At 44.1% G+C, this 17,079-nt stretch overlaps 1 protein-coding gene across 10 annotated transcripts in view; it reads right to left on the bottom strand.

The window, feature by feature from the left end:
* SEMA6D (semaphorin 6D) overlaps nt 1-13,661 on the bottom strand; it is a 58,608-nt gene extending 44,947 nt beyond the window's left edge. For 4 of the 10 annotated variants that reach the window (XM_005892131.3, XM_070377856.1, XM_070377854.1 and 1 more), the window contains exon 1: nt 13,236-13,658. The gene's annotated coding sequence lies outside the window, so the exon portion shown is untranslated. Of the gene's footprint in view, nt 1-12,149; nt 12,461-13,235 lie in introns of those variants that run through there. The other 6 variants (XM_070377851.1, XM_070377855.1, XM_070377853.1 and 3 more) reach the window with 4 other exon arrangements.
* Between the last annotated feature and the right edge of the window lie 3,418 nt (nt 13,662-17,079).

The following is a 17,079-nucleotide window of genomic DNA, read 5'->3' as shown; positions in this document are numbered from 1 at the left end:
CCATGGGGAATGGCTCTTCAGGGATGTAACTGAAAATTACAGGGAAATTGTGCCATGGTAGCGTATCAACCCCTGAGAGCTGAATGAGGTGCAATTACTGCTAACTGAAAATATTATCTATATATTTCTGAAAATTGAGTATAAAAACTATATTAGCAGCAATGAAGTTTTAAGTGATCTTGAAAGAAAAGGGCAAAGTGTTATAAAATGTAAATGGCAATAATAAATTTGAGAAGTGGGGCTATTTGTGTGTGTGTGTGTCTTTGTACAGATGGTTATATGCACATTCATGAGGTGGGTTCATATTTTTTGAAATCACCAGTAGATGTGATACTATGTGGCAATTAAAATACAAAGATAAATATAACATTAAGGAATGCTACTACTAGAAAGAAACTTGGAAATCATTTAGATTCTCTTTGATGCCCATCCCACCCTCACTTTGTTCTAATGAGAGCACTAGGGGCACAGAAGGCCAGGGCTTTGTCCAGAGATAGCTGGTTGGCTAATAGTGATGCCAGGCCAGGTTTCCAGATTCCCAGCTCTGTCCTCTCCTTTTTAAACTGCTCTGATGGCCTTTTCAGTGACGGGACCATGTTTTGAACTTTAAAATTACATTAAGCCTCACAAATTAGCTATTAAGTGTGTGGCAGAGAAGAAGAGAGGACAAGGAAAGAGTGAGGGAGAGATCTCTGATAACTTCCCACACTTCCTATCAAACACAGCATCTGATTTCCTGATTGACCTCTGAGGACATGAAAGCCTCATAAATTGGAGATGGTCTTGGCTGTGAGTGGGCGGGGTGACTGTCACCTGAGGAACCATATCCGACTGGCCAAGAGACACTGTCAGAGCCGGCAAAGGAGAGCCTGGTTATCTCCATCACCTTTGATCAGCCATCCTTTGCTGAACCAGTAACTTCATTAAAACACTTTGTATAGTCCTCCAATGGAGAAGGCAATGGCACCCCACTCCAGTACTCCTGCCTGGAAAATCCCATGGGTGGAGGAGCCTGGTAGGCTGCCGTCCATGGGGTCTCAAAGAGTCGGACACAACTGAGTGACTTCACTTTCACTTTTCACTTTCACATATTGGAGAAGGAAATGGCAACCCACTCCAGTGTTCTTGCCTGGAGAATCCCAGGGACGGGGGAGCCTGGTGGGCTGCCGTCTATGGGGTCACACAGAGTCGGACACGACTGAAGTGACTTAGCAGCAGCAGCATAGTCCTCCAAAATGGTCCCCCATTCCTTCTTTGTTTAGTCACCCCATGAAAGACAGCTGGATTTAGGAACCCTTCAATTCAGTTATTCAGGTAAATAATATTCACCCTCCTAAGAAAAAAGTGAATGACTGCATATAGAATGCCTAGGACAAAGTAGGACATGAAGACCAGTAAGGTTAATATTTTTATTGTTACTATTATAATGATTTAAAAGCCCCAACTGATATTATAAAAGTAACATGGCCCTCCTCACTACTTACATTCTATGATTTTATTTATTTCACTGAATGAATCAAGATTTTATTGTGAGTGGTTTGACATCACGGGGTTTGGAGTCAGACAGGTTTGGGCATGAATTCTGACTCTGCCACTGTGTGCTCCTAGCAGGTACATAATTGTAGTGGACAGAATAACGTTCCCATTCATCTCCAAAGATGTCCATGCCCAATCCTGAGAATCTGTGAATATACTGTAATATATGGAAAGAGGAACTTTGCATATGTGATTAAGTAAGGGATCTTAAAACAGGTGGATTTATCCTGGATTACATGGGTGGACCCAATGTAATCACAAGGGTCCTTAAAAGGTGGAAGAGGAAGGCAGAAGAATCCAAGGAGTCACGACTATGGAAGCAGAAGTCAGAGTTATAGGATGGCTAACTTTGAGTTTGGAGAAAGGGGCCACAGCAAAGAAAACCAGGTAGCCTACTAAAAAGCTGGAAAAGGGAAGGAAATGGATTTTTCCCTTGAGCCTCTGGAAAGAACACAGCCTTGCTGACACCTCAACTTTGGCTCAGTGAAGCCCATTTGGGATTTCAAACCTCCAGAATTGTCAGGTCAAATCCCTGTTGTTTAGACATCTAAGTTTGTAGTAATTTGTTACAACAGCAACAGGAAACTAACTGATGCTCCTGGAGCATCCGTGCCCTTATCTAAAAAATGGGAGTAAAAAAAATATGTGCCCCAAAGGGCTGACGTGAGGATTAAATAAGAGAATGTAAATAAAACTCTTTAGTGCTTGGCAGAAACGAAGAACTCAATAAATGTTCACTGTCATTATGTATGATATCATTACATAGAGATGAGATGGCTATATTATGATTGTGATAAATGGTGATTCCATAAAGTATAATTCATTGTATCATAATGATCCCTTGCATTTGAGTGGCACTTTGGTTTTTATGAAGCCCTTTTATCAACACTGTCTTGTGTGATGCTCATTTTAACTGCGAGTCCACAGATGAGTCCAGAGATGAGGAGCCAGAGCCCACTATTGGCCAAAGGGGGACAGTCCAGCACAAGCAAGCTGCCTTTTTCGAGGGGTCACACTCAGAGAGCCCACTATTGGCTAAAGTTGGGAGTCTGAGTCATTCCAGACACAGCAAGCTGCCGATTTCATCATGTGGTTTATAGAAATATACACAGAGGGTATGGAGAATCTTAAAATGAAACAAAAATGATAAGGCCGAATGATGATGGGGTTGTTCATCCCACACAAGGCCATTTCCCACGTGGTCTCATCCAGCGCATTTTTGCCCACACCTCCTGCCCCAGCTCTTGCAAGCGCAGCCTGCGGCCTGTCTCAAATGCATCTAGTCAATTGTGCAAAGCACAAGGGAAAAGATTTCATCCTGACCGCAGCAGGCAATCACCTGATGCCCTGAAGCATGAAGTTTGATTACCCTTATCTCAGTTTATCATTAAATCAAAGACTGTTGCTACGAATACTGGACCAGGACTCCATTTATGAAATGATATACACCAGTCAGCAGAAGTGAGTGAGTGCCCTTTTTCTCTCTTAATTTCTGCTCACCGGGAGGATCCTTTGCAAACTAAGAAAAAAAAAGTCTCTTCAGCTTTGAGCAGATTTTTTTACTCTTTTCACTCTTTCATGAGCTGGCCGGGTTGCCTTTGGCTCATATGTATTCTCCCTGTGTTGTGGGCAAGAGGTTTGCGACCTACTACCCAGTGCCCTGCCAACACTAGTCTTGATGTCTAGCACCTTGCTTGGATGGGAATCTGAATGTTACAAGATGCTGGGCAAACTGCAGGTGCTCTGAGGTTTGAGAAACTCTGGCTACATCAGAGCATCATTTCCCAATTTGTGGTCAAGGTACCATAGAATGTGAGTCACTTGAGTTTGCTGAAAATGCTAACACTGGGACCTCATGCCAGACCCAACAACACAGACCCACTGGTGCTGGGGCCCTGGGAATCTGCATGTAGCCCTAGGTGATTCTGATCAATTTTAAAGTTTGAGGACCACTGATAAAGATCAAAGATGTGGGTGATGACAGCAATGGGCCTGATTTTCCATGATGTTATTCAGGCTTTAATTGGCCTAGAGGGCAAACAGCATAGAACACATGCCAATCACCTACATTTTGTCCTTCAGCCCAACCATCCGTGGAGCCAGATTTCTGACATCATGGATCTGAAATGGCTGCTATCTGGGTCAGGGCTAGGCAACTAGGCATCAAGGTCTGGGTACATCTCAAGGGCCTTGGAGCTCCCCTGCCACATTCCCCTCTCCAGTCTGGCTGAATGTGTGGCAAGCGTACTGTGTGGGGGTGGAGGAGAGCTGGTTGTAAAACTGGCTTCAAGGTCTATATATCAGTCAAAGAGATATGACAGAACCACATGTGAAAAGACTGCATAGTATAAGGGCTGAAAGCATGGGCCTTGGAGCCAGACTGCATTTACTTTTACTTAACAGACACTGAGATAAATATAGTACGCACTACAGGCCAAGTAGTGCCGTTCAAATATTAATTCATTTACGTCTCACAAACACCCTCCCAGGTGGCTACCACTCACCATCGTCCACCTTTCATGTCATGAAACTAAGGCTCAGAGAGGTTAAGTAATTTGCACAAAATCGCACAGTTTATTGATCACATAGCCAGGACTCACACCCCAGTAAGCTGGTGCCAGAGTTCATGTCCTTAACCACTGTACTAAGTTGCTTCTCACGGGCCCAAGTCCCCTGGTTCTAGTACTCATTAGTTGTCTGACCCTGGTAAAATTACTTAATCTCCCATCCCTGTTTTCTCCTGTGCAACAGGAATAATAACAGTAGCACCCACCTCAAAGAATTCTGACCAGAAGATTTAATATATTCACTTAAAAGAGTATCAAGCGCACAGTAAGCACTTAATAAACGCTGAGTTAGCTACTCATCCATCCTCCACTCTCAGGGTAGCATGAGGATTAAATCAGATAATATACGTAAAGTACCAGGCACAGTGCCATAGCACCCGGTAAGCATACGGTGAGGGCTAGCTGTTATTATTAGGCAAGTTGAGCCAGGACGGTTTATTTTAGGTTTTGTCTGGAAGGCAACTGTGTTCTATGCAAGGGGAGGCGGCACGCCCTTCACTTCAGAAAGTAATTGGGTAGGAGCCAGACTAATTATTAAATCCAACAGGTTCTCTGCTTTAGGTCACTGGAATATTCCTGAAAAGTCCCTAATACTGAATTCGTATATGCTTAACCCTTTTCCCCCACTGACCTCTTATCATTTCTGATTGATCTTTCATTGGCAGTGATTCTTCAGACTAAGAATCTGCTCTCAGACTGTCATGTAATCGTTAACTTATAAAAGACTTAAATATACCAAGGAAAATTGAACCACTGGAGCATTTCTTGGCCAAGAAATTGGCTTAATCATCCCTTAATGTAATTGTTTTCATTTTACTTTTCCTTTAGTATGTGTTCTTGTGCTTATACTTCTGAGAACTTCTGGTATTTCCTCTCAGAAAGCTTATGTTGTTTAGACGCTCAGCCGTGTCCAACTCTTTGCAGCCCTGTGGACTATAGCCTGCCATCCTCTATCCATGCAATTTCCCAGACAAAACACTGGAATGGGTGGCCATTCCCTTCTCCAAGTGATCTTCCCAACCCAGGGGACGACAGAACCCATGTCTCCGGCATCGTTAGGTGAATTCTTTACCACTGAGCCACCAGGGAAGCCCAGAAAGCTTATCACCTCCACTGTTTAATGTAACTGTGGATTGATTACAATTTATGGTAACTCAAGGGGTTAATAACGGCGTGGGAATCCTCATACCCAAACAGCCCCACATAGAGGAGGGATGGGCATGGGGGGAAGCAGGGAGAAGGTAAGAGAGTTGGGAAGGCAGGATGGGGGGAGCCACTAATGGGGGGTGAGTTATCCTCAAAGCTCAGACTCAGGAAGGGATGCTAGACCCCAGGGTCCCTCAAGGATGGGTCTTCCAAGGGAAGTATTACATCAGTAACTGCACATTGTTTGCTGCTGCTGTTTCACTTGTTCTATCAGGAGAAGGTTGCCAGAGTTCCAACCCCATTGCTTGCACAGTTCAGCAGGCATGATAGATTATAACTACGATTGAATAAGAAGTTAAGACGCAATTAACATGTTTACTACAATATTTGCAACATGTATACTATGTGTCACACACTCTGCTAAGTTACAGGGCTGAATAAAACAGTCTAAGCTCCTGGGGCCTGCAGTCGAAGGAGCACCTGGAGTCCAACTCATGCTTTTCTCACAATTTCAACAAGTTGCTGCTCTCTCTCTTCCACTTCCTGTCTCCACATCCTCCCCAAACCCCTATCTACATGTGCAACCTGTTCTTTGTTAAGAGTCTACACCTAGTCTTTTCAAGTTAAAGCAAAAAGCTGAAGCCCATGATGCAGCAACCTTCTAGTCTGAGTCTTATAAACCCCTCTGTGGGGGCAACCGGCTTGCAGGGTAATATGAGGCAAACCACGTGATCCTTTGCCATGCCCTGTGTAACACTGAACCAGTTGGCAATTGATGTGGGGGTTTTAGCTCTGATCACGAAGCAAACTCCTGAATCATCCCAAGATTGATCCCATCCATTCTGATGGCTTAAGCTGCAAGGCCATCTGCTGATCGGCTCAGTACAGTAGACCAGAGACACTCAGTAAATATTTGTGGATTTGCATGGCAAACTGCTTCTTCACACCTGAAACGCAAGTCTAGGTCAGGACTCAGAAGAGGACAAGTGAGCTAGACCCCCCACCCCCACCCCTGGGCCTTTGCCTAAGCTGTTCTCTATGCCTGGAATGCCCTCCCTCTCAGCACCTCGCCTACTGCGCCTCAGTGTCCACCTGTCCAAATCCTACCTAGTTCAAGGACCAGCTCAAATATCAGCGCTCCACAAAGCCTTCCCTGACCACCCTAGCCAGAAATAACTTCTCACTGCTCTCAATTTCCATAGATCCGTGTGTGTTCTGGCACTTAAGACACTGGCCATTTTATTTTGGCTGTGTGTTTACCTTGTCTTCAATACACCACTCAGTAAGAGCCTTGAGCTCTGGATCCATGTCAGTTCCTCTTTGAACTGTTTCCCCACCCTGGCACCTCCTTGTACGGAGTAGACACTTGGTAAAAATTAGCTGTATGAACAAATGGTTACCCCAGCAATGACAAAAACAGAAGCAACTGCAACATTCTTTATCCCTCCTTTTTCTATCTCTCCTCCTTCTTCTTCAATAGCTTTTAAAAATACATTTACTTGATCTACCAATTACCCAGGGGAGGTTTGGGGACTTAGTGATATATGTAGACAACTCTGCAGACCAAAAAGTGTTTCCAGAGACCCTTCTAATGACAAAGGAGGCCCTGACCAATGTAGGTGCTGGGGGAGTCTGCGTCCCTGGTCTACTGACAGCTGGCTCCTGGGAATGGAAGTGTTATTTTCTCAAAGAGCTTCATCTGCTCTGGTTCATATGTGCCAGTTCCTCGCCTGAGTAGAAACTCCTGACTTTATTTTTGAATACAGACTCCAATAATAGGCTAAGTAATTGCAGATCTTCCCAAGGATTTTTTATACATGTACCAACATATTGGACTTTTTAAAACCCGTATTGCCTTTCCATAAATAAATGTTGAAAACCTTAAATTTCAGCACTATAGGTAGTGGTAATGTGTATTTGTTTTTTTTCCCTCCTATAGGAATCCTGAATCAAAAAGATCAACCAAAAGTACTGACGCATGGGTGATGATTTCTCAAACAACATATCTGATTACTCACAGAGGTAAAAGGATTCTCCCTCAGCTATAAGGAAGAAAAGTGTATATTATAGTATAATATGCAGTCAAATTTCAGTAATACACTTTTCATCATCATGCCACTAAAGCTTGAACAGCTGCAGCTCTCACTGTCTTTGCTGATGGGGCCCATAAATACTCCTGGGAAATGGGACAAAGATACATAATGGATCTTCACCTGCCAAGATCAGGGAAATGAATGTCAATCGCACTCTGATGCAGAAGCACTTTTTGGTAGAGTGATGAATATTGCCATTTGTCCTGTGCCATGCAATTTTGGACAGGAAAACCTAACAGGGAAAAAATGGTGGGAGAAGATGCTACCCTAGGACACTTGGAAAGAAGGGTATATCATAATTATTTGCCTAACAGGAATTAAAATGAAGAAGAGTGTGTCAATACAGTTTCGTTCAGAGAAAGGCCAAAAGTTAAGAGCATACATATTCTGCACGTATCATTTCAATCAATGCAAAGATTTCCCTCAAAATAGAACTCTTTTACTGAAAAAGAATGTCAGAAGAATCAAGGAGTCGGAAAATTGCCTGGGGGTCCGGATTCCTGAAAACAACTCAGTGCAGTGATGGCACGGTGGGCTGAGATGTCAGGCAGACCTGAGTTCAAATCCTTACTCCACTACTTCTCTGCTCTATGATCTCAGGACAATGACCTGACTTCTCAGGTGCTTGAGTTTCTTTTTCTGCTTTTTTGATAAAGCAGTGATAATAACAGAACCCGCCTTAACCATCCCAGCTGTCTGAGTGTTACAGGACATAATTAAGATAAAGATCTTAGCGTAGTACCTAGAAATTAGTAAGCAGACTAATGATAAGTGATCGTTGTCAAGGTCGCTGCTTTCTCCTCTTTCTTCTCCACCATCATCGTCACATCATCCCAGGTATCTTGTAGCTGATTTCATTAGTAAACATTAGAAAAAGAGGTGAGAAGACTAGCTTCCACCAAATTATGAGACCCTCTCCCCCTCCTATCAATTCAGTCGCTCAGTTGTGTCTGACTCTTTGCGACCCCATGAACTGCAGCACGCCAGGCCTCCCTGTCCATTGCCAACTCCCTGAGTTTACTCAAACTCATGTCCATTGAGTCGATGATGTCATCCAACCATCTCATCCTTTGTCGTCCCCTTCTCCTCCTGCCTGCAATCTTTCCCAGCATCAGGGTCTTTTCCCCTTCCTATATCAAACTCCAAAAGCAGTACTTATAAAATCTTTTTCTTTTAAAAGCTTGGCAACATAACCTTACAAACATGTCCACCTAATTCATGCCATTCTCCCTTTAATAAGCAATGGCTACTGTAACAGGTATCTTAACTGAATAAAAGGAAGAGAAAAAAAAAGTTATAGAATGCACTGTGTTCCATTAGGCTTGGGTCTCAGATAATTAGGTCCATTACATGTTCTTTGTGATAAAAGATAAAACAATGATGTGTTCACTTCTTCAAACAACCAGACAGGGTCTTTTTCTGTTTCAGTCATTCGGGATCACCAGCTAAAGGCATTTCATTCTTTTCTTCCCCTTTTCGGTAGACTGAGTTTTAAAGGTCTAGGATGAGTGATGACTGAATGACTCTTTCTAATTCTGTAATTCTGGTGATTTAATTGTATCAAGTCTGAAGAGGCTTTCCTGTGAGTCCTGTAAGGTTGAGGCAAGCCTCCTCTTAAGTGGAACAGGCCACGGGCAAGCCAGCAGGGTCTTTCTGCAGGTCCCCCCGCCTCAACCGCCCCTAAAGTGGGTGAGGGGCACAGCACAGGTTGGCAAACAATGGAAACTTCCTGTTCTGGGTGTTAACTTTAGTTACCACAGCCAGACAATGCTGCCAGTGGTGTGGAAGAAAAAATTGCTATAGCCAGCTGTGTTGTTCACAGTCGGATGGATTCTGTGTAGCTCCAAATGGTGATGGAGCCAGCAGCCTGTTGTAGCCAAGGACAGAATGATGGATGATCTACATACTGTGTCCAAGTAGAGAGAATGGCAGAAGTTCACTTCAGGGTTGTTAAAATGCTAATCTGGGTGAGTTAACAAAAGCTTAATAGAAAAGAAAAGTTTGAGAAATAGGTATACCTCATGTGGTACCTATGTGGAGCACTGATTTGATTGCTCTTGGTTACATAAACAGTTGCTTTTCAAAGTAAGAACATTTCCTTGTTTTCCTGTTGGGATGAATGGAAGCAGAATCACTTATCAGCTGCACTGCCATGCTGTCAGGTCTGAGGAGAAAAAGTCAGCCTGACAATAGCCACCGTAACTGAAAAGGTTACGATATGCTTAATATAGTTATATGATTTCCATTCTCACCACGTGTCATGGGAATAAATCAAAACACACTTTTTTCCCCCAACTGGAAGTTGGCAGCTGTTCACAAAATAAGCTGCAACCTAAGACACTGGCTTTGGTAGATTTTAATGCTAAGTCTCCATTCACAGGAGCTACTGACAGCGAGATCTCCAGCTCCATTGACAGTTCCAACATGTGAATTACACTACTAGTACATTGCATTATTACTGTTGAAGGCAGGAAGATTGGCCCCTTGCAAATATCTGGTATGGACAATCTTGCCTTAAAACCTTTAGGATGAAATAACATGCTTCAGAAAAAGATGCAGATTTACATTTCTTGCCAAATGATCCAGTTTTGCCATTCTCTGTTTCTTTAGATTCTTACTAAGTTTAACGTAGAGAAACACGTCTGCCTCATGTGATGTTGGAACACTGGCTAGCATAGCTCCTTGCAAACGACAGGGACTCTATAAATGCTGACTGCCTTGCATACCCCAAGTGCCTCTTGCTTCCTCTAGGAATGAATCTAGAATGGGCAAGCTTAAAGTCTATTAATTGAAATAAAAGGTAATATTTTATCTTGCAATATGCTAAGGAAAGCGTTCACCTCCTACTCCTACACCAATAATGGTTAGGCATTTAGCCAGGCTCTTAACTCTGCATAAAATGCATCAGAAGGGTGAAAAATGACCCTATTTCAGATGCATTTTTCACTCTTTGTAACTTAGTGAAACTCAAATGCAAGAACAATGACTAAGCTAATTACCAAGGTTTATTATGATGGAGCAGCAAGAAGTGAAGAACTTCTCCAGTTTCCATTAAGTCCTTAACAATTATGGGTATCTTCGCGAATCCAAGCTCTGATTCCTGCTTACTTTGCTTGTGTGCTTTAAAGAAACAGAAATCACCACACAGGATTCAGGGGCCTACTTACCCCAGAACAGGTACTGGACAGATCCTTCCTGTTTAGCAAGCAGCGAGTGAACTGACGTCCACTGGGTTTCTAAGTAAGTAACCCCCACTCTACAGTTAACGTCACAACCATCTTTCAAATCCATCAAATGAGGGGAGACAAGGCCAGATGGTGCTATTAGAGGACTTCAAAATAAATAAGTAACTAATAAATAAATAAAAGAGGACAAGGGCAGAATGCCCACAAATCTAAATCAAAGTCAAGTTAACAAGCTGTTTGGTGAAGGAGAAGCCACAATAATCCTGGCACATTGTCCTGAATCACAGAAATGTTTCTCAAAAAAAAAAAGTTCACCTATGTAGCATCCCTCATAGAAACAAAGACAGGTAACAACTAGAATCCAGTCCGAACTAGGTGCTGGCTGTTAAAATCTCACCAAATATACCACTGGAAAAAAACAGTCTGCTAAACAACACATTTGGAAATCTCAGGGATTTTTTGACTTAACTGTCTTTCTAAGGGAGCAATCCAGGGACCTAAATCAAAGCAGACACCAACTATAAAATACAAAACTCAAGTTATGGCTGGGCTACAGTTTATTTACTTAAAGATGTTCAAGTTCATGGTAACATAGGCTTACATCTCAGAACTGACTTAGCAATTTCTATTTATCTGAGCCAGGGTAAATGTCTGTATAGTACTCACCATCCTGACAGAATATGCCTGTCACTTACTACATTAAACATGACTACACACAACTTAATTTCTTGAGTTAGATACCAAAGAGAGGGAGGGGATTTTTCAACCACATGAATAAGCCAGCATCAAAACCTATTGTTAAACCACCAAAAGAACAGTAAAATCCTCACCTTGAGCTGTCTGGGATAAGATTTCTCAATTCTACAAGAAAGAAACCTTGAAAAATTTCTCCAAACAAGTATCTGTCCAATTCTGGGCAGGGAGGGGAGACCAAAGCAGATTAGAAAAATGTTAAACCTTTCCCTCGGACTTCAGCCTTGAATAAAAGAATCCACTTTACTGGCCCAAATATCAAGTAGAAGGAAGGATAATCCTTAAAAAGCAACATTTTACTGCAGATTTAAATTCTTAGGATCCAGAAGTTCTTGGGAAAACTGTCCCAGTCATTTCTTCTCCCAAGTAACTGGAAACACTACGGTTATTTTTAAGGGAAAGCAGTCGTCCATAGCAATGGACATAACGGCCAATGACTGTTTACAAAGTCTGTATGTCTATAATAATCCTTCTGTGTGAATCTCCCAGGTGAACGCGGTGAGAGGTTGGGATGCTGGAACTTCGGTTGGTTAGTGACTGGTCACCTCGGAACGGAGAGTATTACTCTGTTTCTCTAACACTGCTACCTCACTCCTCTCTAGCTCCTTGGCATTTAGCTCTTCTCAAGTTCGGGATTTAAAGAATCACCTGACAGCAATGGTCCCAAGAGTCTATACGGCAAAAAATTTCCAAACCCAGTTCTCATCCACACCTTCAAGTCCTTATGACCTTTATTTCAATCCAAGAGTTATACATGATAGAGGAAGCTTTAAGCCCTTCCAAATTACCCAAGGCAGCTGCAGTATCAGTTTCTGCAGACTAGGAACAAACACCACCGCTGTCAAGACGGGAAATAAAAGTTTCCCTACCTTCTCCTCACCATCCCCCTTGCCAGCGGCTGCCGACGCGCGCGGCGGCTCCCTCCCGGCTGCGGATGCCTCTAGCCGCCGGAGAAGGGGCTCATGCAAAATTGACTCTTCCTTATTTGTTTCCATCCATAATTGATGGGTAGATGAGAACGTAACACATCTCAGCGCTGGGCTCTTGCCGCCTGGCGGAGACCCTGTCCAAGACGCTTCCGTAAATCATTTCCAGCGGGAGAACAAAGCACGGAAAGTTGCGGGGGAGAGTGGCTGGGAAGAGAAACCCGGGCGCCGGGTGGGAGGCGGGGGTGGGCGGTGGGCAGCACCGGGCCCCGGAGCCCGCCTCAGTGTGCTCGGCCAGCAGGGGGAGAGGGAGGGTGGGAAGTGGCCGCCCTCGGGGCAGAAGCCTGGGGGCTGGGGAGGGGCCGAGTCCCCCGAGCCCCCGCCCCTCGGCACTACCGGTGGGCCGTCCGACCCCGAGGCGCACCGACAGGTAGCTGGCGTCGGCCAAGAGCTGCCCGGGTGTCGGCGGCTGCGCTGCGCCCCTTTTCCTGGCGCGGACGAGTGCTAGCCCGTCCACTGCTTGCCTGGCCCGGCGATGCCGGAGTCTGCTCCGGGGCTGCCGGGCGGGCGGAAGCGGCCGGCGGAGCCCGCAGCCGGCTCCTTTAGCCTCGGCTCGGCGGTGGCGAGAGCTGGAGACGTGGTGCCCGGCACCTAAGCAGCTCGGGTTCCCCCTAAGGTGTGGGGGAGCGCGGAGCTGGTGCTGCCTGGCAAGAAACTTTTGCTAGCTCCTTCCTTCTCCTCCGTTTTTTTTTTTTTTTTTTTTTGGGGCACAATGTTGAAGGGCCCCTCCCCCCAAGCCTCCAGCAATGCCAGTTTTGACGCGTCCACCAAACCTCTCCAGCCTTTTGCGCGTCCCTTGCATGGCAGGCGGAGAGCTGCTTGGAAAAGAAATCAACTCTCCAGTGCCAACGCACACACATCCGCACACGTACACACACACACATTAGAAGCGATTCAGGCTCTAAGGATCTGGGTCCGATCCCCACCAGGCGCCTAGGGCATTAGCAAATTTTTATAGGGCTGTCTTACCTCATGGGGGGAGGCTTGGTTTAAAAAAATAATAAAAGCTTGTTACGCTCAAGGAGAAATGAAAATAAAAAATTGAAATATATATATATATCCCTGTGTCTCTAGGTTTTGGTTTCTTCGGTATAATCCTGAAACTCGCCGCCACCAGTCCTTGCAGCAGCAGCAGCGACAGCAGCAGCCGGACCAAGCGGGAGCAAAACAAATCGAGGCACGGCAAATGGTGTAATTCGATCCATCTCCAAGTCAATCCATCAGGCGAGCCGGAGTCTCGTTCCCTCCCCGCACTCGGCAGCTCGCGGCGCGGGGCCCACCCCCGGGCGCGGACAGCAGGAGGCGCGGGCGGCCCGGCGCGCTCGCTTGTCCGAGCGCCGCGGCCAGCGCCGCCTGGAGGCCCCCAGCCCGGCGCCGCGGCCAGGCTGACCCCTCGGTGGCCTCCGCGTCCCTCCTCCCCGGCGCTCGGTTGCGCGTCCTCCCTCTCGCCACCTCTCAAGAGCTGCTCCTTCCAGCAACTCCCAGCGCCTCAGTCATCCGGCTCGCGGCGGCTGCTGCAGCCTGCGAAGCAGCCTTTTCGCTTTCCCCCCTCTTTCCCTCTTTTTTCTCTCTCTGAAAGATTTTTCAGAGCTTTCCTCCAGACATCTAGAGGACAAATCATTGCAGCCCAGAGGAGCTGCAGGCACAGTTGTTCCGTAAAGTTATGCCTTACTTTCTGATCTAAGATTTATTTTTTTACGCACATCCTTACAAGCCCGCCCCCATATTACCGTTGTCGCCCCCCCAACTTCTCTTTATAACCACTAAGCAAAACAGCTGGGGAGAAGCAATCAAACATTGTTTTATCTTTACAAAATACAGAAATTGCCTACTAAAAATCCCATTTCTACTTTGAATGAAAGCCATTCAGTACAGTATAATTTTGTAGGCTAATGAGCCGGTTTTACAGGCAAGTGTTTCGTGTAATATGTTGTGGGAGAAATGAAAATGTCCTTGAAGTGACATCATTTAAAATTGACTGTCACAAAGGAAAGGAAAAAAGTCACACATTTAAAAACGAGAGGATTTTAATTCAAACTTCATATCCAAGAACGGGCTTAGTTTTATTAAAATTTCCAGTTGAATTATGACTCACTGAGGGTTCTAAATGGCTGGAATGAACCATGATGCCCTCATGTAAAGAAAAAGATGAAAGCTTTCCCGCCAAACTTTTACTTTTCATTTGAGCATGGTTAATTACCGTGAAAGAGAGAAGGGGGCAAAGTATTTTCCTTTCTTCAATGGTTCCTGCTTCTCCCAAGCACAGTTACCTGTTTACAGTTAGAAAAAAAATACCCGGTTCTGAGTTATTTATGAAACTTCCAGGACAGCCTTGAAAAGGAACTCAAAAAAGACACCCCAAGGAACTGCTGCAGGACTCATCCGGAGAACTGTTTCCTTACTAGTTAACACTTTGTTACCAAAAGGAAGAAAGAGGGTGCATCCGGAGTCTTTTAAAATATAAGCTCTCTTCCTGCTGTTCTTCCCATTCCAAGTAAAGGGTAGGGGGCGGAAAGAACAGCTTTGGCAACACAGCTTTGTGATTTTTCTGTTGTTGTTAAGGCTTTTGTTGGCTGGCTGGCTGGTGTTTTCGGGTTGTGCTGGGCTCTGACATCATTGCAAGTTACTTGGCAGTCAGGGCCCTTCCCCAGCCAACTTCTGACCCAGAAAACTCTGCATCTTTCACTCATACCCAGTCATTCTGTCCTTTCTCCATCAAGAGAGCAAGCCCCGCTGCAGGCAGAGGGCTCTGTGCATTGAATGAATATGCAAAGGAGTGACCAGTGGCTTGACGAATCATATCGCCACCCACCTAGAGGCAGAAAGCTTATGAGTTGTCCTCTGTCTGCAGTAGCAGCCAAGGAAAAAAAAAAAAAAAAGTTGAATTCTCCAGATTTGTGAATTCTTTGTTGAAATTCTGCGATGGCCAGCTTTAAAGAGTACCACCCCAGAGAGTGCCATTTACCTTAGACTGAGTTTTAAATTCAAGAATGAAAACACCTTTTAGGTTGCAGAAGAATATGCTGATAGATCATTTCGAGCCAAGGGTTAGACATGTTTTCAGTCTAAGTAGCAGTGTACACCTCAAAGCCAATCCCCATGTTTGGTCCAGTACGGAAAGAGAGAGACAAAAGTGGACAGTTTAGTGACACCGAAAGAATGGTAAAGAACACTTTTACTGAGTGTTACTTTTACCAAGTAAAAGTGCAGACTTAGGTGAGTTATTCAGGCTCTATATTCAAGGTGTAATTTGTAAGAAAAAGAACTTTTCAACAACTAGAAGATTAAAGGCTATAACATTCATATGCCCACCACTCAACTTCAACACATTTTAACATTTTATGTGTTTGTTTCAGATGTATTTTAGAAATAACACATTATAGTGGAAATCTAAAAAAAAAGAAAAGGATCAAAATATTACTTTTGGTCAGATAAAAATATTATTCTTAAAGATTAGTCATTTCTCTGGTTCCCAGGGTCTTGAATGTCAAGAAAATGACACTCTTTTTTTCATTTGGGTTTTAGTGGAGAGAAATCTAAGGGAACTGCTCACTCTGTGCAGTTTATTAGCATTTGTCCTTTCAGTTGATTTTACACACTTAACCTTTTAGCCCTGTTTACTTCTCCAGTCAGACTGGACTTTCTCTGCTCACTACAGTATGCTTTAGGCTCTAGCTGCTGTTGCGTGCTCAGTCCTGTCTGACTCTTTGCCACCACATGAATTGTAGCCCCCCAGGCTCCTCTGTCCATGAAATTTTCCAGGCAACAATACTGGAATGGGTTGTGACTTCTTACTCCAGGGGATCTTCCCAAATCAGGGCTTAAACCCTAGTCTCTATCTCCTGCATTGGCAGGTGGATTCTTTATCACTGTGCCACCTGGGAATCCCTTAGGCTCTAGCATAGCCCTGCTGTGTAAAGTTCCCCGCTGTCACACTGTCTCTTGTCTCCATGTCTTCACTTTTGTCTGCTTCTTGGGGTACTCTTTCTCCATCACTTCAGGTACTTTAGTTTATGCTTTTCTTGACTTTTAATCATTTAATAATTTCACTTAGGTGTCCGAATTTCCCTTATCCCACTAGCCCCCAAGATGGATATAAGCATCTCTCTTCTGTATTCTCCTAGCAAGTTCACTTCTCTAATTTACCAAATGGAAGGGAAAATAATTGCTCAGGATGTCTTCCTTACTGGGTGCTTCTTAACTGCGAAGATCTTGTCTTATTTACCCGGATAACCCCAGTGCCTAGCACAGTGCCTGGCATTTAGTGGACACTCAACAAGTACTTGTTAAATAGATCTGGCAAGGGAAGCCACAAATTTCCCAACTACTCTTTTATGTGCTGAACCAGAGAATACAGTCTTCACAGTAGGGATTGATTCATTGGTATCCCCAGGGCAAGCACAGTATCTATGCAAGGGTGTTTGTTGAATGAGTGAAGAATGAATGAATCAAGAAAGAAAGAAGGAAGATATTTGGCTCTTTTAACACCTAGAAAAAATACTTAAAATGGTCTGTGTTTTAGATAGTTAAGGATTTTGCTTTTGTGTTATCTGTATACATCTCCCAGCAGTGATGTGATAAGTAATAACTTCTTTTACAATCTATTTTTTTGTCTGTTTGCTTTAGGAAAAGTTCAAAATTTTGTTTCTATGTTTCATTTCTAATACAGCTTTAACAATAAAATTCATCTGAAAATTATAGAAAATCAGTGTGTAACTGTAAAAGTTTATCAATCATCAGAGAATACCACTCCTTAACTATTGCAGCTATTAAATAAAACATTAGTGCTTACTGTGTATCAGTCTCTTTTAAG

Source organism: Bos mutus, chromosome 10, assembly GCF_027580195.1.
Source record: "Bos mutus isolate GX-2022 chromosome 10, NWIPB_WYAK_1.1, whole genome shotgun sequence".
Classification (NCBI taxonomy): Eukaryota; Metazoa; Chordata; class Mammalia; order Artiodactyla; family Bovidae; genus Bos; species Bos mutus.
The sequence above is the reverse complement of the archived record's forward strand: the minus strand, read 5'-3'. Positions and strand labels throughout refer to the sequence as shown.